General features: G+C 42.2%; 1 long non-coding RNA gene across 1 annotated transcript; it reads right to left on the reverse strand.

Annotated features, from left to right (window-relative positions):
* Positions 1 to 9,478: 9,478 nt before the first annotated feature.
* Positions 9,479 to 13,181, reverse strand: LOC142065175 (uncharacterized). Its single transcript, XR_012663308.1, has 3 exons — positions 13,078 to 13,181; positions 11,332 to 11,570; positions 9,479 to 11,243 (listed from the first exon to the last, which is right to left on the reverse strand). It is a non-coding gene; the product is annotated as an uncharacterized LOC142065175 (long non-coding RNA).
* Positions 13,182 to 25,041: the final 11,860 nt, after the last annotated feature.

A 25,041-nucleotide genomic window follows, 5' to 3' on the forward strand; every position in this document is an offset into this window, starting at 1 on the left:
ACATTTTGTTAACGGATTGGGTTTTTTTCCTGTTATCTAGCTTCATCTCCCTCTCTGCAGTTTAAGTTCGTCATTAGGCTAATAACAGCTAATGGACCACTGCAAGAATGGTGGGATTTTTTGGCCTGGGAAAAAATGCCATGAAATCTCCTTGGGAGAAACCTCAGTCAACAGAGACTATGGAAACAAAACAAAAACAGGAGTAGTGCACTGGTTTGAATATGGCAGTTCAGCAATCAGGGAAACTGAGGAAACGGGGCTTAATTTTCCTTTCCTCTAATTAGCCTTTTTACATAGCCATATACAGAGGAATTTGATAGTGATACAGGAAAAACCCACATTCCCACAAAAGCTTTGGTGCGCTTTTCCAGCAGCAGTGCATAAGGATAAAGCAGGGTGGTCTCTTGTTTTGGGATTCGCCTCACACAATCTTTTGGCTTGGCTCTGAACCTAGTTTAAAAATATATGTATATTCTAGTCCAGTTTGCACAGAGCTGCATTCTCAGTGCCACAGAGCTACAGAGCTTTACTGAACTGCTTTCTTCTTTCCTCTTTATATCTGAGGTAAATTGCGCGAGCCAGGTACTAGCTTTTTGAGTGGTTAATACATCGGTCGAAGGGTTTTCCTTGCTATATAGAAGAGATTTCTACCACTTGGCCGTAAAGCAAATAAGTGATATTATAAAAACTAGTTCAATTTAAATAGGAATTCTTATCATGGAAGGAAAGATAAACAAATCATTTCCTTTTTTTCTCTTTCCAATTCTAAAAAAGTCAGATTCACACTACCGTAAACTTCTAATTTAATCAGGCTACTTGATTCGCTCAGGTAATCTTGAGTCGTTCACTACTGAATTGACCAAAGTACAACAAAGCAAGAAAATAGCTTTTTCACAGCTGAAAATGAGTCAACTCTCCATCTTAGCCCTGCAAATCAAGAAAAGACAAGGCTTCAGCATGCTGAGATGGGGAAGGGAGTAAGGATTTGTCAGTAAAAGCAGGCTGTGATCCCCACTTACCTTCATGATTATGCTGCAAACTCAGAGGGTAAATATAATCTCTGCCAAGTACATTATCATCCACCTCCCTCATATATCATGTCTGAACCTTCATACCCCGACCACATATCAGTGGGTGGTTATCAAAGGTTGATGAACAACCCTTCTTCTTCGGAAATGCTCTATTTAATAGCAGCTCCTGCTGTGTCTCAACTGTTGCACTAGGAGCCCTGTCCATCTCCCACGTCCTAAAAAAAGCCACTTGTGAAAGCAGGCAAGCACAAGAGCTGAGTAAACTTGGACACAGTTCCCAGCCAAATTATGAGCATGTTGCCAAACATGGAGAAAAGTGCATCTGATTCTTCTGTTAAGGCGTCCAAGGAGGGCCACAAAATTATAGTTCAAACTATAAACAGAATGAGTACATTTTGTTCATTTTCCTGTTCTCTTTATAATCGATGCAATATGAAGAGCTGCTATCAGTGGAGAGTTATACAATCAGATGGCAGCAATAAAAAGAACGTTAGCAAGTCTAGGATATCATAGGAGGTTAACTGGAGAAAGCAGTTATAAAACAAGACCATTTATACCTATTTAGATGAGAACATCAGATTCATGGCAAAGTCATTTTGATGTCTGTCTGCCCACTTAATACTCGACTAATGGACATCTGCATCCTGAGTTACAGTGGTTGCCTGGAGAAGGATCAGTACCGAGGACTATATATGCGCAGACACGGCTCTTTGTGCACCTTGAATAAGATGTTTGTTATATAGAGTAACAACATATCCGTATACAGATGAGTTAATCTTATGTACACAATAGATGCATATGCAGAATTTCATAATTGTTGCCTGTTTTACTGTTTCCTCATTCTTTTAGACTCATGGGCAGTTTTAATTTTTGTTATTGTCATTTTAGCACAAATTGAACTACAGGTTCGGTGTCTTACAAATCCGTGGCGTGGGGAATACAATAAGTACAAGATGGGCGTCTCCACCAGCTTTCAGCGGGGAGCCTTTACTGTAGCATCTTTTGTTCTCTGGCATCTGAAAAGGCCCTGGTTCTCAGATGGTCTTCAGACTTGTTTTATTCTGTTACAGCCATCTCTCCTCTGGTATCTGCAGAATGCACTTGGAAAATCAAGGGACTATCAAAATGAGAGCTGCAAAGCTTTAAAAACAAACAGACATTTCACCTGTCTCTAATCAGCCCCATCTCATGGTTTGGCTTTGATTTCCCCAGTGCAGAAAAGAAATGTATAGGATTTTAATTTCTTTGGCTCCCAAGAGCAGTATGAATGAGACTGCAGCATTGCATTCGGCTTGTGTTATTAATGGGCTCCATGCTTGCAAATGTCTCATTCAATATATTTGCTCAAAGTACTTCCAAAAAGGGGGAAAAAAGAAGAAAGAAAACATCAGGTTTCTAGATCTAATGTATGTGACCTGACAGCATGAATACATTAGATCTTCTACAGAAACATAGAATTCCAGCACCATGCGTTGGATCTCTAGCCTTTTTATCTTCATCTGGACTCTAATCAGTGCGCTAGCGTACTGCCTGGAAATAAGACGTATTTTCCTGCCATTCTGGCTCATACTTTCTATCCATTTGAAAGGGTATGAAACGCCTTCTTATAAAGTCCCTGTAAGTTGTGAATGTTCCTGAGCTCTGTTCAAGCATCCTGAGCATCTTCCAATACAAGGGCTTTCTTTTTTGCCGCGTTGCTTAGCCCCCTATGCCAGAGCCAAGACTGCCCCAGATCCTCTGCAGGCACAAGGCAGCATGGCTCTGCTGAAGGCCATATGCTCATGTCTCACTGCTGAGGATCTCATACCTCATTTTCCAGTCATAAAGAAGGTACGGTCCAATAATCCTAAACTGAGACCTATGAGATCTCAGTTGTCTTCTAGGACTTCAGGCAGGTCATGCAATTTCCCTACTTCATGTCTGGTTTTCCCTTCCCATGCTCTGGCTTATCTGCAAGCCTTTAAGTTCTTAAAAGGAAGAGCTGTTTTATATTATGCATCTGGACAGTGTCTAACACAAGAGGGCCCCAGTTTGATTAGGGTCTCTTGTGACTACCGTAATACAAATACTGCTAATAAAATGCATTTGAATCAGAAAAAGGCAGTGATGCTTCTCTTCCAGTTAGCTTTTGCCTTGGGAAAGTCTGGGGGAGGTGGGATTGTCAGCCAGGGGCAAGGTGGCCTGACTTGACCCATGCCAGCACAGAGAGCCCTTTGAGCTGTCCTTGCAGTGCTGCAAACCAAACCTAGCAAGAGCTGTGCTCGCCTGTGCCTGCAGTGCTTTGCGCATCCAAATGTGCCACATACTTGCTCTCCCAAAGCAGGGCCTGCTTCTGTTAACAGCAATTAATCACTTTATAGCCAGTCTTTTATTATTATGAACACAGCAGATGTGTTTCCATTAATACGTCCCCAAGTGAGCCTTATCCAGCATCTCTGAGACTTAATGAAGGAGATTATGCGGCCTAAATAGAGTTTTCATTTCAGCATCCTTCCATTTCTATCTGCACTACCATTCCCAAATGAAGTGGGAATCTGGTTACGGACTCGGTTACAGTGCATAGGATAAACTTGCTGCCAAATAATAAAATGCGTCCACTAGTTTAACGTGATTAGTAATAGCTAAAATTTGCATCGGTATTTTTACAAGGGTCTGAAACAAAACATTAAAAACAAGCACGTAGATGTCTTTATACTGTAGTGGTAATTCAGAGCTCTCCACTTCCCCAATTAACCTCAATATCTGAGCAATGAGAGGGCAGGCAGCTGGCTCCCCAGGGAAACGCCTGTCTCCAGAATATTGTTCAGTCTCGGGGAATTTTTCAGGCATGCTGGTTGCCATTAAAAAGTCATCACTTCCAACAGTGGCTAAGACTTAGCAAGTCTTTGGGTGCTTATAAAATAGTGTCTTACTAATGACAGTAATCATGAGGGTTATTGAGCAGTGGCACGCGAGCTTTCTCCGTGTGTTTCTTCCCTGGTAGAAAGCAGCCTCCGTGCGTAGCACGCACAGGGCATGGCTGCTCTTCCACAGCACGAGAAGTTTTGTGACAGAGGTGTTTTCCAAAGCATTTCCTTTGAAAGGTCAGACTCTGCAATCGCTTTTGCTCCCCTAAATTATTTCTAGAGCCAGGTCCCTTCTACCCAAATGGCTTCCTCACCCATTTTCTGCTGTGCATTGGCTGAGGCTTACTGGAATTTCATCTTGAACTTACTTGAATCTTAAAAGAAGATAGTCAAGAGGCTACATCTACTCCTTATTCCCAGCACAGTAAAGAGAGGAGGCAGTTCCTTGTGTAACACAGACAGAAAAAATCCTGTGCATTTCAAATAAGTCCTCCGGGATTCATATGGAGTACCTCCAATGTATAAATATATCATATAATTTTAAAATCCAGAAGGATCATCTAATAAATTATATAGATCTGTCTTCCACTGGTCTGTGCAATAAAGGATATTAAAATATGTAGTGTCTGCAGTACGGAGCCACTGGAGAGGGAGTTCAGTCACTCAGGACAGAGTATTTAGCCATTAGACAGTGGCAAACAGACCTCATTGCTACAGGCAAGGTGGGAGTGCAGGCACAGGGTATTGTCCTATAGCCCACTTTAACTCCCAAGAATGTTTTCAGTTCCTGCATGAGATGCTTGAGTATGACAGAATGGAAAAAAGATGAACTTGCTTTCTCACACACATCAAAGCAACTTTACCATAAAAAAAATCTGTGTAACCAACAAATGATCACCCTTAGCCATGTCTCTTTAAAACAAAACAAAACAAAACAAAGTGTTGCGTTTTTAATTAAAGCCCAATTAATTTGAATAAAGTGAGGAAATCACATCTGGGCCATTTCTGCTATACAGCTTCTAACCACAGCATGCGTGAGGTTATGTCAAGGACTTGCTTGTCAACTTTGCTTTAACTCACATATGGGACTGGGTATGAAAGAAAACCCAAGAGTTTTTATTTTCTGCAGTAAAAGCCAAGCTAACATAAAATGAAATTAATGGCAACAACAGTGACTGCTTTCATTTCCCAATGAACTTTCTCAATAGTACCAGTAATCAAGATCAGGTTGGTCTTTCTTCTTTTTTTTTTTTCCTTTTTTTTTTTTCAGAAAAAAACCAACTTTTCATCAGAGAAAAGAAAAAGAGATACTTAAAATACATAGACACATCTGTTCTCCCATATTAATGACATTACATCTTTCTCCATGTGACGCATAATGAATCATCTCAGTGTGTTTTGCTTTATAGTTTTGTACAAATCCAATTCCTTATGACTATTACTGTAATAATATTTTCCAATTCAACACTACCTTTCATTTTGAGTTTCTCAGTGCAAGAAATTGTAACAAGTGAAGTGTGTTGAACCCATTGAAACAGCTAGAAAATAGGGAGGCACAGCTGTAATTACCAGAACTAGAATTTGTCTTATAATGGGAAGAAGATAACGGTGCATATAGTATTTTTTTATTGCAGACATATAATTTTGACTACATTTTGGTTAAAAGAGCAAGTATTGTCATCTGCATTTTTAATGCTGGGAAAAGCAAGGCTTATAGCACATTACAAATGCTACTGTCTTTTTTTCTTCCTTGTTAAGAAGAATTAAATTACAGCCATCGCGCACGCTGAGCGGGTAAGACTTCACATCCAAGCCATTGCAAACCCTGTACGATGAGCGCAGGGTAGAGGTCCTGATGCCCATCCATCCTTCAGAGAGATGGTGCTGAGGCTTTAACAGAGCAGAGAAATGAACATCCAGCATCCTGCATTCTGGCCCCTGCTCTAATTGGATGCCCTTGGGCAACATGTTTGCCTTTATAGGCTTCACCCTGTATGGATTTTACTGAGTCTCCTCATGGGCCAAAATTATATCTAGTTTTCTTTTCCTTCCCCATGACTACTTGGGAAAGATAATCTGAGCTAACTTTTTTCCAATGACTTAGTTAAACTGCAGTAAACCCCAGCTCAGACGTTCTGGATTAGTGGGGATTAGTGCTCCTAAGTAGGTACCAAAGCCATATCTACATGCTTCCAGTGAGTGGAAAAGCACAAAACTTGGACACCTTCATCGGGCTTATAGGAATTGTTAATCTGATTTGGCAGCAGTAATTAACAGTTCCTCGAAAGATATAGATCCTGATTCATTTGATCATGTGTCTTAAATGCTGCATGAGGACAACAGTCTTGTTTGTGTTTGCTACCAACATCCAACGGGAACAAAGGAATGTTTTCTGCAGCGAGGAATGATAATGACAGTTCTTTACTTAAAAAAAAAAAAGAAGAGAGAAGAAAGAGCAAGTATCCTTGATTCAATTAAGTCTTAGTCATGTAAATAGTTGGGAGTTTCCAGAAAGTAATGTCTTTATAGCAGGATGCCAATGTAGCGTATAATTAAAATGTAAAAAATGTAGGAAGGTCACCAAGCTTTTGATCATAAACAAGATTTTCCTAACCCACCCATGACTTGGCATTTTGATCCTGAAATTTATCAACAGGAAAAGGTGATGATTTTTTTTTTTGGACTGGAATAGAAAATAAGTTAGTTTGTAGAGAAATAAATCTTGTTCACAAACTTTACTTGCTCATTACAAAGGCTTTTAGTATTTGATCACACTTTAAACGAGAAGGATTTTCTGGAAAGGATTTTTGTTTTGTTTGATTGGTTGCTTTATACAATAACTGCTTTGTATTGTATAATATGAAAAGCAATCGGCTTTTACATAACAACAATTTAATTACAATAATTTAATTCAGCTTTACTGTGCTATGCCAAAATGATAACAAGACTAAGCCTGACTTTGGCAGCAAATATCAGTGTTTAGGACAGAGGAATCCCAAAACATCATTGAACACTTTCTCCATTTTCTCAACCAGCTCTCCTAAGTAACTTCATTACCAAGCCCTACACAGCTTTGCTATTATTTATACCCTCCTCTGATTTGGAAATCTGATAGAGCCATTGACATCAGGTGATTGAATGGATCATCAGCTGTATGTTACTATAGAGATGCAATATAAGCAAGCAGGACCAAACTATATGAACCCGACATTGTCCACCCAAAGCTTCTAAGTCCAAGAAGAGTTCTTCCATGGACTTCAAGCACTGAATGAGAATGAATTTTAAAATAAAATATTGCCTTTTACATTATTACATTTATCCTTGCATTAAAGTGGTCATTAAATGGAATATTGTAAGCAATAAATCTTCTTACACAAAGTAGAAAGGGTGAACAGAAAGGAAAGGCTATTTAAACCCTAACCTGATTATTATAAAATTCCTTCTGATAGGGTCAAGTTGTATGGAATTGGCAGAAAGATGAATCCATCTCTGATAGGTCTTTTCCATCTGAGCTGTGCGGTGTCCTTTTGTTGTGAACCTCCAGCAGCATAAATGCCCTTTGCCAACGTTCAGTACTCAGCCCCGCATGAGCTGCAAGCTGGTGAAAGAGCCGACCTATAATAAAACCTGCCCGCGCTAAGCAGCTCTGTCAGTTGTGAAGTTAACCCTCCAAATGGTTTACTACTGATGCCCCAGTTGGGCGCTACCATATAAAGGAATGAAAAAAAAGTTGGACACAAGTCCTGCCCTCCTCACTGGAGAGCGGAAATGTTCAGCACCCCCAAATTTAAGCTTCACAAAGTAGGAGTCTTCAAATACCTGTCATGTCCAGGGTAGGGTCTCAATTCATTGTCCTGTTGAACATTTACTTTTCCTTGCAGCACTGTGTGAAAGCCAGGCTTTAATTTTAAAGCAAGAATAGACAAGATCAGTAAAAGATCCGATGGCACGTATCCTTCCTGATTAGTCATTCACGAACAGTTGGGTCTACAGATTTTCTTATCCAGGTGCCTTTGACACAAGGCACGTTACCCCCTGTCTTTTTATGGAGGAGTCCTTGTAATTGCAAAGCTTGAACATTTGCAAAACACAAGCTGTGCAATTTCATCAGAATTTATTTGTTATCAGGTGGCTAAAAAGCAACATTATGCCTAGAAAATGCAAGCAAAAAATAAAAAACAAGTCATATATAGTTCAGCTAAACTTCTCAAATTGTATTTGTGTGTTTTAATACAGCACCAAGCATGTTCACATTTTTTATTATAGCATATAGTGTTCAGCAGCCTGCGATACAACGGTTCAGACTGTTGGCAGCAACAATCTAGTTTCCACTTCTTTGAGTGCAAGATTCAGGGTGTGGAAACTTTCTACTTCCTTGGAAACTCTTCTGAAAACGGGTTTTCACTCAATTCAGCCTCTAAGTGTTTAAGAGGTGACTGAAATTCTGAAAGTGGACTGGCTGTTTTAGTGCCATTGGCAACCTTGGGAAGTTTCTCACTATGTGAAGGAAAAGGGGGGGATAAAAGTGGGGGAGAAATCTACATTATTAAAAATCTTACTCAGGATTTTCAGTGTGCACCTTCTCTCGCTCTCCTCCTACTCCTTTGAAAAACAGGAGGTGAAAATAGCATGATACTTTTCACTTCGAAATATTATTCACCCTCTGCATCAAAATTTCTACCCATGTAGTTGTAGCTTCACTTTCTGCTATTGCTCAGCACCACTGATTCAGTGTGATTGGCTCAAGGCTTTATTTAAGAAAAAAAAATACACTTCAGAAAATTCCCACCAAGTAGCAGGCAAGATTTTGCCTGAATATATGTCATGACTAGAAGGATATTCCAAAAGAAAGTAGTAATGGGACACGGTTAACTGACCTGAGATAGAAGATCCCATAGGATGGGATTAATTTCACCCAAGGTTACTGATCTTAAGTTAGGCATCTGTTTAAAGCTGATTTTCTGTAATTCCTCTCAAGCTACTGGTGGTGGGAGATGACTGCTTTCAAAGGGTGGTTCACCGCGTCCAGAGCTGGGTGGGTGAATCACCATCTGGGTGCTCTTGCCATTCCCTGCTACAGTGGCAGAAAGTGGATGATGACCTCGGGCCAAGTGCCACTCCGAAATGGCTGCTGCCAAGTGGGACGGGTGCTGCACACAGATTTCTCCCCCCCATGAGGCTGTTGACGGTGTGCATGCTGGAGGACCTGGGGATGCTTGTCTTTGCTGATGCTTCATCTGCCCCAGTACACTCAGGTCAAGAGCCAGCATTTTGTAGCCTCAGCCCCAGCAGCAGCCTACAGAAGGTAGTCACTGCCCAGCATTATTAATAGGTTGATATTAGCTGGAGAAGAAACAGACATTTCTGCGGCTGAGGGAGTCCTCCAAAGCTGGACTAAGCGGAAAAATGCATTACTTAAAAACCCATTGTATTATCGGTCCATCTACCAGATATTAGCTCCTTAACAGAAGGAAAGGAACAAAACTACTCATAAATTCAAAGACAGCAATAAACCCAGCATTTCTCAGAGTTTATTCAGAAAAAAAAATCCTGCTTTCTTCAAGCTGTATCTTGTCTCGCTGTGTCTGATTTTAAGATGGTGCCACCAGTTCAGAACTGGTGAGTCAACAGTCCCAAGAAGAATAAAATACAGACAGGGCACTGCTCTGCTGGGCAACACGTGAGTATGAAGTAAGAGGTGGTTCCTGCCCAAAGGTGTTAAAATCAGAATGGATAAACTTTGAGGCTGAGCAAGGACCATCATCCATGGCTGAGCAGCAGGGCAACCCAGTGGGTCAACAGAGAGTAAAAATAACTTTTTCAGAGTCATACAGTTGAGCCTGGGGCCATATGGCAGACAGGAGCCGGGACAGGGGAATCCCATCTCAGACCCGTAGCCACGGGGTAAGTCCTCCTAGACCCAGCTTTCTTATATGAGCTTTCAGTAAAAGCAGGTATAAAAGCAAGGCAATATACAACCCATTTTTAAGCCCACTTTCCCCAGACCATATCACCCTTGGTTTGTAAAGTAATTTGGAATGATTTGGGTTCTGGCATCTGTAAAATCTAGTAGCAAAGAGCACGATTTTATTCACAGTGATCTCGCAGGTTTATTGATGCCTTAATGTGTGTCTTAGATATTGGGCAGTTGCCAGACTGCCACGCAATAGAAAAAACTTGTGAAACCTGTGTTCAGATAACTTTCTGTATTGCTTTATTTACAACTGGCACAGATGGCCGGAGAAGGCTTCTCTAGCCAGTGATTTGAAATATTTTTGTGTAGTATTCAACAAGACAGTCATAAGCTTTTATGAACTTTCTGCGTAGCTCAAATAGTCTGATTTGTGTCTCCGCTTAACTTTGGTCTCTTAATCTTGCCCTAATCTCCCTATTTTCTTTTATTTAATTTTTGCACTCCACTTCTAGATCTTGACATTCCTTACCTTTGGGCAACCTTCATTATACAAGAAAAAATCGGACCGAACACACTAACCTTGGGATGGTTAAAGAAATAGCTCTTTTCCCAATGGAAATATCTGAAATTCCTCAGCAATACCATGAGAAACTAATCTTGAATTTGATCTGATTTTACAGGATGATTCATGGTTTCTGACTCAAGAAAAGTAAACTTGGTGATTATAGTTTAGGTATCTCATTTTTAACAAAGAGACGCTATTAATTTTGTTACTTTCTCTCTAACCAAAGAAAATCTTTTTTTCTTTCTATGTTGCCAATATATTATGAATAATAACAGCTGACATCCACTGTGAACAGAGTAACGTGTGGAAACTTAACATTTCTCATCAACCAGCCAAAGGAGACAAGGCAGGACCCAAAGCAACCGGGAGAGTTTGCAGTGAAGCTCTCCTTGAGCTATGCAGCGAGTGAGTTCAGGGACAGCAAGGCATCGTCTCAGCTGTACTCTCCTGACCTCTGTTTCGAGTTGGCTGTGTCATTTTTTGTTGTTGCTGTTTTAATGGATCTTCTTGGAACAGACCGTGCATTTCTCAGGGTAAGGCTAATGCACATGCCATAACACAGCATTTTCAGTTGCCATGGATAGAATGGGGCTACTTTTATATCCTGGGTGAGGTCGTCTTGGTACTCCCTGGGATTTATTCACCCCACTGGCAGTTCTGTATGGGGAGCTAAAAGCTCTGTAGTGTGACTAGCCAGTCATTCCTCAATCCCAGTGCTGTGTTTGCATTACTGTACCCTGATGTCCATCATCTGACAGATTTACAAGAGATTTTTTTTTCTTGTATGGTAAATATAATAACTTCCTATATCGCATTTCCCTTCACGTGTGGGTGGGACTTCTGACTTCTGGTGTGAACGTGGCAAAACCATACAATCCCATGAGCCTCTGCAGTAATAAAAAGAATACAAGAAAGTGAGCAGAAAGCAAATGCACAACCCAGTCTTGCATTTATCCTAATTCATACTTGACTTACAGACTTTCGGTAGTCCCACTGACATCAGTGGATTTTCCAGCCGAGGGAAATGAGAGGGAACTGGCTTGGCCTTGCGCGATGGCCCTGCAGCGACGGGGACACACCTCGTGAGCTGACATCTGAACTCAGGCACGGACACCCAAAGCGTCGTGGATGTTGTCCAGGCTGTTGCAGGAGCTGTGCTTTAAGGCAGATGCTGGCTAGGAGGGGAACTGGCTAGGATACCTCTGCCTCACTTGCTGGGAGAGAACAAGAATATTAAATTATGTGTATTTTATCATTGTTATCTACAATGAAACAGCTACGCTCACTGCTGTCAAAATGCTGTAGCAGAAGGAAGGACTATTGAATTATTAATTCCTGAAGGGTAATTAATAGCAAGGATGCTATAAAAGCCTGCAACTGGAAGTTCAAAGCCTGCACTGCACGTATGTAGCTGCAAACGACTGTCACCTGCCCCCGTCTTTCAGTCGGCCGATTACACCATTCGGTGTCATACACACATCCAAACAATACTTAAAATAATGACACAAACACACTAACCTGGCAATAGGGAGCCTTTGTTAGCAGTAGAAGACAACTGAAAGAATTTGATTTACAATTGATTACAAAAAAAAAAACTTAAAAAAAAAAGAGAAAAAATAAAAACCAAACGCCTCTTGCCAGCTGTTCCTTTTAACTGAGCCAGTTCAGCACATGATACAAAGCAGATTGCCCGGACTGACACAGGCTGAATTTCTGATCTCTAGTCTTGTCCTCTTTTTGACATGTGCAACTGAAATCTAATTTAAGATGTTGTTTCTACAAGGTAAAGATGTTGCTGTAATTATCTGCTGCAGTTGTTAACTTTTTTAACTTGCTGATTCACTGCCGTGCCTTATTCTCTAAGCAAGGTCCAAAGAAATTATGAGATTGCAAAACAGCCTGTGCTGGGAAAATGGAAATTGCTTTTGCTGCTGGACCAGCGCTGTTTTAGCCAGAGTTTTGGGCTGTGCTGGCTGCAGCTCCGCTCGTCCTGTAGGTACAGGATCAGAAGGCATTGGGGGTTGGGAGTGGTTGGAGGAGGCAGCGGGAGGTACTCAAAACCGAGGTGGATGCTTGCAGCCATTTGCTCTTTCTTCTTCCCTGTTGCTATTTGCAGCCTGGAGCTGCTCTGCAGTAACAGCCTGGCTGGCACAGGGGGTCAGGTCTGGAGGGACAACATGGGCATCCCTGCTTGCTTGCAGCTTGGTCCATGTAGGATGCTGAAGAACAGAGGGCTCCTATCCACAGGCTAATTCTTAGCTGTGCTGGAAGGAACCAGATTTATCAGCAAGGCCAAGTAGAGGGTTGCCAGCTTCTCCACATGCAGTGGTTCCTTCTAGCCTTTTTCCTCAAGCGTGTTTCCTTTCAGTGCAATGCAACCATTTAAAAGCCACATGCATTCCCTGGAAGCGTTGTAGGTGTTCAAGGGATACATAGAGACTTCTTTATTGGGATGAATATTGCCCTTTTTCATTCAACTCTATTATATGACAGTTAAAGAGGCTAAGCTGAGAGCATCTATGGCTGATGATAACAAGGAATGCACATCAAATTCCATCAATGACAGAAAAATGTCACCAAGGGCCAGAAAATTATTTAGAGTCGAGGAATGTTTTCTATCAGAATAAATAAACTGCTAGAGAAGGCGCGGGAAGAGATGCCTGCAACTATAAGGCACAAGCTGGAACTTCATTAGCGCACACTCAAATCACCACTTCTCACCTTGTTTCTGCCTTTTGGGATGATCTTGCAAATCACTGACCATCTTCAGCTCTGATGGAAGGAAAGATGGAGCTGATGAGCCCACGGGAAATCCAGGACTGGAGTTTTTTCCTTTTGGATAAACATGCACTTAGTATTAGCTGAATGAAACAAGTTTCTCGGATGGCAAAAGGCGGTATTATCATCCCTTACTACTGGTGATTAGAGCAAAAGGGCAGTGCCTCTGCCTCAGAAATGCTGTGTAACTGGGACTGCATGATACAGAATGAAAACCCTATCCCCAGCCCAAAGATGCTAAGATTCAGCAGGCTTTTTTTCATGATAAACTCAAAAATAGGTAGAGCAATAGTCGCGGGGAGTTAAGTGCAGTTATCCTGTGGTCCCATAGCTACAGCATTAAACCAGCCTGCCCTGGCTGTTAGTTGAAGCACATAGACTCCAAGCTCTTTCTTATAACTCTGATTCCCCTTAAAGATGTGCCGTATCATGTGTTCACACTCTCAGGTCACATGCAAATATTAAATCAATTTAAGAAAGGATGTAATCCATTCGTATCAAAACTGGGTTCTGTGTAAGCAGTGGCAGCATCCGCAGTTAGAGCAGCTTAGCTTACATTTATTTTACATTGAGGAAATTTAAGACAGTAAAAGAACGTATTTTGGCTAGCCTTAATCCGTAGCAACCTCCTAACGATTTAGACAGCTGCTCGTTTCTGAAGGACGAACACATCTCAAAGAGTAAAGGTTAATATCTGTGAGAGAACCTTGCCCCCCCCCGCCCCTTACTACATTTTCTTTGCCAGATTTTTTTTCCAGATGGAGGCTGTTTGCTTGTTTGTTTGTTTGTTATGAATTGTGCCCAGCAAAGAGGTTAAGAAAGTTCTTTTTTTTTTTTTTTCTTTTAGGTGGAGGGGAACTAGCAAATTTAAACTGAGGAAATCCAGGCAGCCAGAGATGTCTGGACTATCCTAAAATATGTCGTCCTGATTTCTGCAAAAACAATAAATTTCACAAAGCTACATTCAGTTGACAGAACATATCCAAGGGATAAAAATTTCTTTATCTTGAGTTCAAGGATGCTGCAGCCAAAGGACTTTTTGAGATTTATTCCAAATTCTGCTTGAGTATGATCTACTTCCCCACATATCATCTTCTAACATATCTGCTCAGTAAAAATGTTGGTAAGCAGCAGTTTTCTGTTTCACCCCTCTCTTTGGTGGTGTGGCAAGGGCGGCGCTCAATGCCCTTGGCAATGAGGCGCAACCATGGTCACTCACCCACCCCACTCTTTCCTCCCCTCCTACTTCTGCCCTCCGGGCGCCTTTCCCAACCACACACCAGAGGTCTCAGTGAAAACGGAAAATGTCCGAATGTGTATAAATATTTCCTTATGTCAGTAATATTAGCAACTTGAATAAGCTGTCCTTGGACATGCTGAGCTGATCTTTTTTCTCGGTGTTACTCCAGTTAAATCACTGGATGGATTTGCGGGGTTTTCACCACCTAAATGGAGACCGTGGTCTGGCCCTCTAGCTCTGAGCCACCACTGCTACTCAAATCCAAGGAGAAGGAGGATGAAATGCTAGCGGAGCCGTCCCTCCTTTGGATTGTATGCTGTTGTTACCTCCCAGCTGGAAAATAGCGCAGTATACCTTGGCCTGGAGACATCAGCCTTTAGGAAATTTCAACAAGTAAGGATGCAAAACTGAGAGGAGCCTGAAGACAGTGAAATAATACAGGAGACCTCGAAAGAAAATATTGTAACCTCAAAAAAAAAAAAAAAGACAGCAAATTGATCTAAGGATCCACGTGATCAATGGAAATAAGAAAAAAAGTGAGACAATAAAGCGTGTTGTGGAAGAGGGGATGGGTTGCTTGATAGATCATCTAAGCAAGGTATTCTAGTACATTATGCTCCTTTCTGGCAGCATGATGAGGGGAGATAGCTGCCAAAGAGGATGATAACTAGAGGAGAAAAGCAAACAGAAAAAAGGATAGGAAACTTGTCAAGTTTGACTTGTGAAGAAAGGTCAGCAGAAATACATGTCCTCCTTGTTTGTGTAGCGACAACACTGAATGGAGCAAATCTCAGCTAGCTAAATAACTTTGAGAGAGTTACTCTGGAAACACAGGGGGATGCTGAGGCCAGCAAGAGGTTTTAGCCCAGTCAAAAGCCTGCGCTAATGAATAGGTCCTGCTGCAGAACTGTAAGGCGAGGTGCAGGAGGTCTGGTTACAAAACAGGATAAAACAGCAACATGCAGTGTTGTATTACCAACTAATGTACGTGAGGGCCCAGCAGGACTGTGAGGAGGAAAGATGTCCATTATTCAGGATGGGAAAGAGAGAAAAGCAGTGGGATTGGGTCATCAGGCACCTCCCAACATAGCCCTTGCCCTGCCTGCACCGAGCCTCGACAGTAGCGCTGCTCCGTGCCCTGCCTCGAGCAGCCCCTCACTGGAGCTGCTGGCGCCGCAGCTCACCGCAGTGATGGATGGACTGATGGGATCCCCATTCCCACACTTTCCAACATACATCTGCAAATCCTAAGAGGGACAAATGCAGACCAGCTGCCAATTGGCCTTACAGATCTGAGGGCTAACATCCAGTTGGCACCCAGCGGGTTATTCACACTGGAACAGGAAGCAAACTTCTTGCTGCAATTACCCTCCAATTTCTACTGTTTACCCCAGGAATAAACTAATTGCTGCTGTAAAACACCCCTCCCACCAGGTCCAGGAGTAAAGTATGGAAGAAACGAATGTCAGCCAGTTGGTCAGTGGCCAAATGACTGGCCAGTGGCCAACTGGCATCCCATGTCTTATTTGCAATGGGGGAGGGCTTGAGTGCCTTGCTGCAGATAACCTGCCTGGCATTTTCTCCCGTTTACCCTACAAATACACCAAATGTCACACACTAAATCAGCGGTTCCCTGGTGGCCTGGCAGAAACATGGTAACTAGCACAGGTCTTCATTCTCCCACTGAATAAAGTCAATTTATTTGAGAGTTAGGAGCAGGGTCTGAAAGGGGAGTGCGAGCAAGCTGGAGAAGGGCTAGACAATTTCCATGGAGATGTACAGTGGGCAATTCTCAGTGATTCGGCCCTAAATGCCACCTGCCGCTGTCCGTCTTGAGTGTCTTTTCTTCTTTTATATTTGCTTGCAAGAAAAATAGCAGGAGTACTGTCCTGCACCTGTATATGTGCTGGCAGGCTGGCAGGTTTACCAGCCAAAGAAAAGAGCAAAGCACTGCCTTGCAGTTCTTGCTCTTGCCTTTGATTCACTGCCACTGGTTATCTCGGGCCCTTAATCCCTTTGGGAGGGGGCAGACTGGTTTGAAAGCACAGCTGTGAGCAGCATGCTGCATCCCTCCCAGCTGCACAGTCTTCTAGCAGCTCTGCATCCCATTCAGGGGCAGTCAGCCTGGATGGAGCCGGTCCACCTCTGTTTTCAGCTGTAACCCCGGAGGAGGATCTCACAGGGCTGCCTCATAACTGCAATGCACTCCATAATCACTCCTCTATTTCTGTCTTTCTAAATTCTGCTCGCAGTGGCAAAGACAATTTTGGACACCAGGAGTAAATATAATTTGTTTTTCCCTTTAGTGTTGTTATCCCAGCAAAGAGGAGTGACAAGAGTGAGTCACTGTGGCATTTTGCAAAATATCCCAGGAAAAGTGTTTTTCTGAAAAAGTGAGAAACCTAGACCCAGGGGAGGTGACAGGATCCTTTAGGGCCTCTCAAAAATTATACGAATGGAATATTCCAGCACTGGTGGACAGCGATAAGCAATAAAAAACAGCTAACTCCAGGGCTGTTTGAGTGCTTGACTTTTGCCTGGTAGATATTAGCAGTTATATCGGATTGCATGCCTGACTTTTCCTCTTTTTCCATGAGGAATGACGCTTAGCTCAGCAGCTCAGATCCCCACGCTAAGCCCCTGCTCCAGGCTGAGCCTGGCAGTGCTGCCGTCCCTGCTCCATAACAGCAGCTGGGGCTGCCCCGTGGAGGAGACCCTGCACCCCTGGCCCTGCTCCCAGTGCCTCAGCTTGTCCCCAGTGTCTGGGAAGAGCAAAGGGCCCACCGCCTTGTGCCTACAGCAGCCTTGCTCCTGACGCGGGGGGCTCACGGGAGACGTGGGGAGGGCTCTCAGTAAAACAGCATGCAAAAATGAAAGGATTCACTGCTTTTGCATTTCTACAGAGCATTTCACCCTGTTATCATCAGCCTCTCACCACTGAAATCAGTGGTAAGGGAAGCAAACACCTGCCAAGATGGGTTTGCTGGGCACTGGGGCGGAGCAAGGTAGCAAAGGCCAGCCAGGAGGTGAGGGCAAAACCCACAGCTCCTAAACCCTCACCCTGTGCATGCACTGGGACTCACCACCTCCTGTGGAAACAGCCATCAGCTCCAGGTACCCTCAGTGCATCATGGCCAGAGACACAGAAATCTTACAAGTGTGAAAAGATGATTAGGAAAAAAAAATCAAAAATTACCCAACCTAGTTAACCCTACAAATGCCTCTGCTTCCTTTAAAAGGCTGCCTCATGTCACTTGTTCTTAAAGCTCACAAGCACTGTAGAGTTATATTTTTCCTTCATCAAATGTATATGTTCCCCTTAAAAGAAAAAAAAACCACAATAGAACCTATGTACATTGCTGAAAGACTGTAAAATTTAATAGCAAACAGATTACATACTTAGCAATAGACTAAGCACAATTAGGCCTCACATTCCTCTCACTCCTATAAATAACTCTCAGTTTCCTCTCTGTGTCTGCAAATTTCATTAGTATGGTGGAAAGAAAAGAAAAATACACACACACACGCACACGCACAAAAGCCCCAAGCTCTCTTTTCTTGCAAAGTCCAGAGCCGATCTCTCAATCAAGGGCTTTGTTCAGCCGGAGGGAGGGAGCGGGGAGTTAAAATATCCACCCCCACCAACCCTTGGGCCACGTGTTCCTGGCCACGAAGAGAAAATTTTCTGCAGATGGCTTAAGAATTCACCTGCAAGAAGCAACAACAAAAAAATCCCCCTTCTCTGCTAGTCTGTGTGTGCAACCTGCAGCTGAGGCTGTGGGGAGCAGGGATGTGCCGCTGCCTTTTGGAGCATCATCACCTCTGCAGGAAGGGTGGATGTCATCCCCATGTCAAAGCCATCCCTCGAACACCTCCGCTGTAAGTGTGCCCTCCTCAAGGTCTCTGCCTAGGCTTGAAGGTTCCCAATACTCAGATTCAGCTGTGAATTTCATTCTCTATGAAGGGGACAATTGTACAACTGTTCACTGATTGTTCAGGGCTCAGAGGTCTGTACAGTTCGGTGCAGATCCCCAGCATCTGCATATCATCTTCCCTGAGAGGAGAACCACCAAATAGCCTATGCACCAACTGCATGTATATACAGGGTGTAATTGCATGGGGTGTAGGAGTACATAGTGCTGGCCTCTTCTATCCATGTGCTGTACTGAAGTGACCTCAGCTAAGCTGTTAAGAGAAAAAAATGTTTAAAAGGTTCTTATTAACTGCAAGGAGGGGGAAAAAAAAAGGAACAAAAAAAAGAGATCAGGCTCAAAGCCTTGGAAATTATGTAGTCAACACTATGGCTTAATTGGAGATGTTCCCTTGGGTTCCAGTGCTGTTCTGTTGCATTTACTGGCTATTTTGTCCAGGGTGATTTCAGACATGTCAAAATATGATGGCTGAGGTACAAAGCCATCTGGGCGAATGGAGTTAAGCCACATGGAAATGGTGGCAGTGGCATTCAGGTGAGCATGTGGGGAACTCAGGCTATCTGTCCCATTAAAGGGTATCCGAAACTCTGAACCAGTATAAATATTAATTTTTAATAGCTGTTACAATGTTTGGCAGGTGAGATATTTTGAGAGTTACACGAGGAAAAAGCTCTTGAAAGACAAAATTGGTGTTTCTGCTGTGCAGAACCTCGCACTGTGCAAGGATGTGTCACATCCTTGGAGCTGGGACCGTGTCTGCCACTGCCACCTGCACCACATCATCTGCAGCTCCATGGCATAAGTATCAGCAAGAGGCACAGCTAATGCCACCATCCCCTCAATCTGTATTCTGCTAATTTGGCTCTATTCTTTTGGGCATCCTTCTTCATAACCCACATCAGAGGTAGGGGGAGATAAATGAGGTGGTGAGTGGTTTTTTTTCCCTTGACAGCAGAGACATCTTTATTTTCCTTTCTATCTGTTCTCAGCTGACTCACACGTTAGTATCCCAAAGTATGCTGCATAAATAATAAAACCCATACAGTTCAGTGACTTATTTGCTCTTTTTTCTAAGAAAAAGCAAGATTTCTTTCCCTTCCCTTCCCACACCCTTCTCCTTTCATCCTTTGAAGAAAGACCCATATAAGAAATGATGGGCAGCCATCCAGGAATAATGAGACAAAGATGATAATGTAAACCTCAGAAGAAAAAGAGTTGGTTATTGCAGTCAGGCTTTTGCATTTGCAGTGCTGTATTCGGCCAATAGAAAGAAACATGGCCTGTCAAGCATGTAAAGCAATCCAAGATACATTAAAAGAACATGCATCAGGTGAATATAAGGCATAGCACGTGCCTAAGCCTACGTCAAGGTGCTAAAACATAAGTACCCCAACTCTCAGAAGAGCTGAGCATCTTTAGGTAGGTCTGGAGTTGGTAGGTAGAGTCTCCCAAGTTTTTTGGCCTCTGTGTTTAGAGCTCCTTATAAAATCATTACCAACCTGAAAAGGGGAGCGGTTTCCGGCTCACTCTGCCATTTTGGTCTCTTTTTGTACAACAGAATCTCAGCAACACCATTTACTTCTTGAATCATTATCTTTCTCTGACTTTACAGATTCCATTAAATTTTTACTCAAGTTAAATAATTGCCTGGCTTTTTTCTGCATTCAGTTCGTTGTTGTTTTAGTCTCCGGTGGCTGGAGGATGCTGAGATTGAAAGAATCTAGATGAATCTAAGGAGTTAAAGGCTGGAAGAGCCTATTGTTCTGCCTCAACGTTTAATGAGTTCTTACCCAATCTATTACTTTCCTTCATCTCTCCATTCCTATCAGCAGAAGAGTAGCAAATAATCAGGTCCTGGTTCTAAAGCCCATAATAAGTTCATCCCAATGCAAAAGAAATGTTATCTGTAATGTGTTAAAAAGCCAAATTGCTGCCTACATTTGAAGTAGTGTAAGGTCCCAATCAACAGTATTGAGGAAATGAATCACTTGTGAAGCCACACTTTGAACGCCACGTTGTTATTATTAGAATGGGGAAGCAGAGTTGAAGATAAAGTTTGATTCAACACAATGGAAAAATACTGTACAGTGGGAGAGAGGCCTGCCTGCTAAATAGATAATGCCAAGTTTGATGAGAAAATACTTAATATTTCCTCTCCCTTGAAACCCAAGTGTACATTTTCCAGGTTGACTGGAAAGAAACAGGTTGTAAGACATCACTCAGCGCTTGAGGAGACAAGACCTCCCTTTTCCAGATGCAGTTATACAGAGGCAACATGCAGTGCTCACCAATATTGTTTTACATAGTATGAAACGTTTCCATCTCTCGACTACCTGCACACTGAGGATAACCAGGCAGGCTGGCATGGTTCTGACCCACGGTTTAATCACTTAGTTTTCAATGATTTCTCCCTTCAAGTGGCACTTTAGAAAAAATCTTTTTAATTTCATTGCACACTTCCTTCTCTTGATAGGTAAAGAAAACAAAATCTCCCTGATTTTGTCTGCCATCCTCAAGAGCGAGTGAATCCCCTCAGTTTTGGGGGGGGCTGTGAATTAATTTGAACCAGACACAGATGCAGGCTGTGGTTTGCTAAGATGTGATTTCTGCAGAGCAAGTCATCTTGCTATCCAAAGCAAAGGTATAGCGGGGAAAGCGCAGTGTGCTTCCTTCGTAGCACTCAGTAAGCATGGGCCACTGGCGGACAGGGGATACAGCTTCGTAATGTCCCTTTTACATTCATTTCCCTGCCCTGGGGATAATAGTTTCTTGAATGTGGGGGAAGGGGAAGGGTGGTCTTTTTTTTTTATAATACACAGTACTCAAACTGAACCTCATACCAGAGCTTTGAAAGGGTTATTTTGCACTTGATGTATAAACCATAACATCCAAAATAATGTAGACAAATCTTTCCATTAAATAAATGGCTTCTTCTGAATAGGTTGTAAAACTCGGTTTCCTTCACTCTGGATTCAGTTAGCCTCACCTCCTCAGCTGCCCGTGGCAGCAGCTGCTGAAGGAAGAGTGCTAAGCAGAGCTTTGCAAACTGTCCTCCCACTTTCCGGTTTTCTTATAAATGCAAAGCTGACACCAGGTTCATGGATATGCTGGCTGAGATCAAGGGCACTGTCAAAAACCCTGACCTAGAGCATGAATTGGACACAAAGCCCAGGGTTTTGACCAAATTCCCGTGATCACCGTCAAATGTAGGAAGTAAGAACTGACCAATGAGCAACGCAAAATAACATATTCCCCTGGGCTGAGGCTCACCCGGAATAGAAGAAGCCAGCTCAGGGTCTGCTTGCTATTTAAATCCCATTTTGTCACTGTTTTTAGCAGGGCCTGGGTAGGAGTTTGCAAGTGCTACCCACTACTCTGGAAAGCCCCGGGAAGAGAGCAGTGATGGGACCTTCCCACACCGACATACCAACTTTGATCATGTCGTTCCAGTTACAAACTTCACATCAGAAGAAACCCTGCTGATTTGAACAGCCAGTCCTTGAGAGGTACAATGTCAACTCCACTGCTTTTGACAGGTTGAACATCTGCTTTTGCTGATGTATGAGCAAGAAAACACTTGTTTCATAGATCTCAAAACACTGTTGTCTGTTAGACAGGACGGTGCCTCTGCAGTGCAGAACACATGTATAGTCTCTCCTGTGGCTAAAATATATTCTTATTTATTCACCTGATTTCTACTTTGGCTGGATAAAGCGTATTTTTTTCAAATGTTCCCTTTTCACTCATGCGCCAGTAACGTTCATGTCTTTTTCACCCAAGGATAATTGAATCTCCAAAGCACACCAGCACTATCGACATTAAATCTTCCCTGACATATATACACTTTATTGAATTTTATTAAAACACATTGGTGCTTCGCTGAAATCATGAAGAAACATCTCCCTGGAAAACTAAATCTTTTCCAAGAAACCAAAAGTCTGTTTTGAGGAGCCCAGAGCAAATGATGACAAAGTCTCGTTTTACTGGATGTAAAATTTCAGTAAATCCGGGAGGATGCACAGGAAATGGAAATTTAATTTTCCCCATAGTGGTTGTTGGCCCACATGGACAAATAGGAGGAAGAAGAAGTAGGTCATACCCAAAATAAGCCCAGAAAAGACATTTTATGTCACCATATCCATGTCGGTACTGTGCTTCATAGCTGCAGGTGGACGTTCCCTGGGAATTATGGAGCTAGGTATAAATCATGCAGAAGAGAGGTTTTTTTCTGATCCTTGAAACACGTTGTCAGAGAGTGCAAGAGAAGAAACTGCTTTAGCCATGGCTGTCAACCTCTGATGAGAAGCAAGTGGTCCAGCCGAAGCAATGGATGACTGGCATTTAAGTTACTCCGCAATTAATAAAGTTTTAAAGGCACTGACCTCCCTAATGGGTTTCTTTACTCACTCTTTATGCACGGGGCTGGAAAGGGGCCATGCCAAGTGTCTATTGCATGTGAACTTAATCAGCAGTGATGTAATGTGATTACACTTTTAGACTGCTGCATAGTGAGTAAAGCAGAATACTCTCAGCCACAGCTGTTTGTAACCACAAAAAAAGAGCCTTGACGAAGCTTTTAGAATTCAGGTTTGAGCCTCGGTCCCTAGCCACTCCTGCACAGCACCTAATAGTGTAAAGTCATGAAAAAGACTTATACAGGGAGGAAAGATGTCCATTGTTGTTTGAGCTTGTCCTAGACAATCTCAGTAAAACCTGCTCTTTCCGATACTGCACAACAGAACATATGTCAAAATTTGTATTTTTGTTTCTGCGAGGCAGTCTTAAAGACACAGAGGGTTCTTTGAAAACCAGATTACTTTTTTCCTTTAGAAAGCCGTAAACGTCAACATGTAATAAAATGCTGTACCTGAGAATGTGCCCATTTTACAGAAATGAAGAACCAAGGAGAAGAATAAAGTGACATGAATTAGTGCCTGAGTTCTGGTGACTACAACAGCTTCATACTTAAATGTGGTAAAAGAGTTTGTCAAAGGCCCCCAACTCTTGCTGACCATCGCTGGGAGCACTTTTCCCCTTGCCTCTTTTTGGGAAGCTTGAGGTTAGATGGGAGGGGTGTCTCTGCAGGTGGTGGAGGGAGTCAGGACCATTTCTCTTAGAAGAAGGTGAATTGCTCTTTTAAAGGAGGAGACACATGCCACCTAACTGTAGGCATCGATATTGTCCATGCCCTGGTGCATCCCGAGGGCAGGGGGTTGAGCGTGTGACGCGCAATGTAGTTGCTGTCACCTCCGACAAGGATGCCGTGACACGTTGGAGCGTACAGATATTTTAAGAATGCAAAACACTTACTTGTGAAGTATTAAGCTGCCTTTGCCTCAAGCACTGCAATCAAAACAAAAGAAAATATTACTCTGAGTTTACTAATCTTCTGTAGACTGAGTGAAATATATAATACATTCCATTAAGCTCAAGTTAGTTAATTACTAGTTAGGAAATCCAATATATTCTCAGGGTTATTTTCCAGTTGTCATTTTGCAAGACAATTTTGCTTTGCCGTCATTGAGAGACAAAAAAAAACCTCTGTGGACAAAAGAAACCACAAATAGAGGAAAACACATCAATATTGTTTTTCTTATAGCCTGCCACTCATTGGGTGGAATTTTTTGCAATATTGTGAGCTTGCCTCTGGCAAAGCTCCGCTTTCAATCCTAATGTGTGCAATAATAGAAGACAGCTTACGGAGCCATCCCTGGAAGCTTTGGCAGATCTTGCAAGTTCCTTAAGGGCTATCTTCAGGGTGGCTAAACACTGACCTACGGCTCAAGGAAGAGTCCCTGTTGGGAAAAAAAAATATATACGCAAATGTGTATTTTCATGTTGAAATTCAAGAACATTGTTTAATTATTTTTTCCTAAATTCTTTTGCGTTCCCACCCAGGGATAAATCTGTTCCACAACCTTTATCAGTTAACAAGAAAATTAGTGTTACCAAGATACCATACTTGGAACAGAGAGATAATTATGCTCATTAATATCAGTCTGATCATCCACTGAATCTATTGTCCTGCTTCAGCAATGGCCATATTAAATTTTTTTTAAAAGTTCATTATCAGTTACAGTCTGGCTCTAGCAAGGTTTCTAATCTGGTTAATTGATATCTAGTTTATTTATATACAACAACCTAAAAATATCTATCACATCAAAATACATGGTCATTTGTTCTGTACACGACGCATGTTTGTGTATAGAAGTGCTGACTGCAAAAGTTGCTACAAAAAAAACCCATATCCTGTGGATTCTGCAGGGCTGAAGTGGAAGTTCAATAGAAATGCTAATTAAATGTTGGGGTTTTTTCCTCTGGAATTTTGTTTTGGAAGAGAACCTGAGGGAAAAAATTCTGACAATGTCAAAATATTCTGTTTTGACTATTTCAGAACAAAATGTTTAGAGTTTCCTTTTCAAAATGGCTTTTGTTTTGAATTTTTTGGTTTTGTTATATTTTCTCTAATATATTTATATATTAAATATATTATATTATAGAAATAAAAGTTAGAAAGCTATAATGAAAATAATTGCTTTTATCTAAAGGAAACACTTTCTGGATTCTTCCTGTGGAAAATTTTACTTTGGAGCTTTACATAGTCTCTGGTTTGTAAAAAAGGACTAAAGGCTGTGTTGGCCTTGAAGGATACAGTAGAGAGAAAGCAGCCACAATACCTTTCTTAATCCTGTAGGACGACCCAGCAGACATATGTTTTCTAGCACACATCCAGCT

The sequence above is a fragment of the Phalacrocorax aristotelis genome, chromosome 16, assembly GCF_949628215.1.
Source record: "Phalacrocorax aristotelis chromosome 16, bGulAri2.1, whole genome shotgun sequence".
Lineage (NCBI taxonomy): Eukaryota > Metazoa > Chordata > Aves > Suliformes > Phalacrocoracidae > Phalacrocorax > Phalacrocorax aristotelis.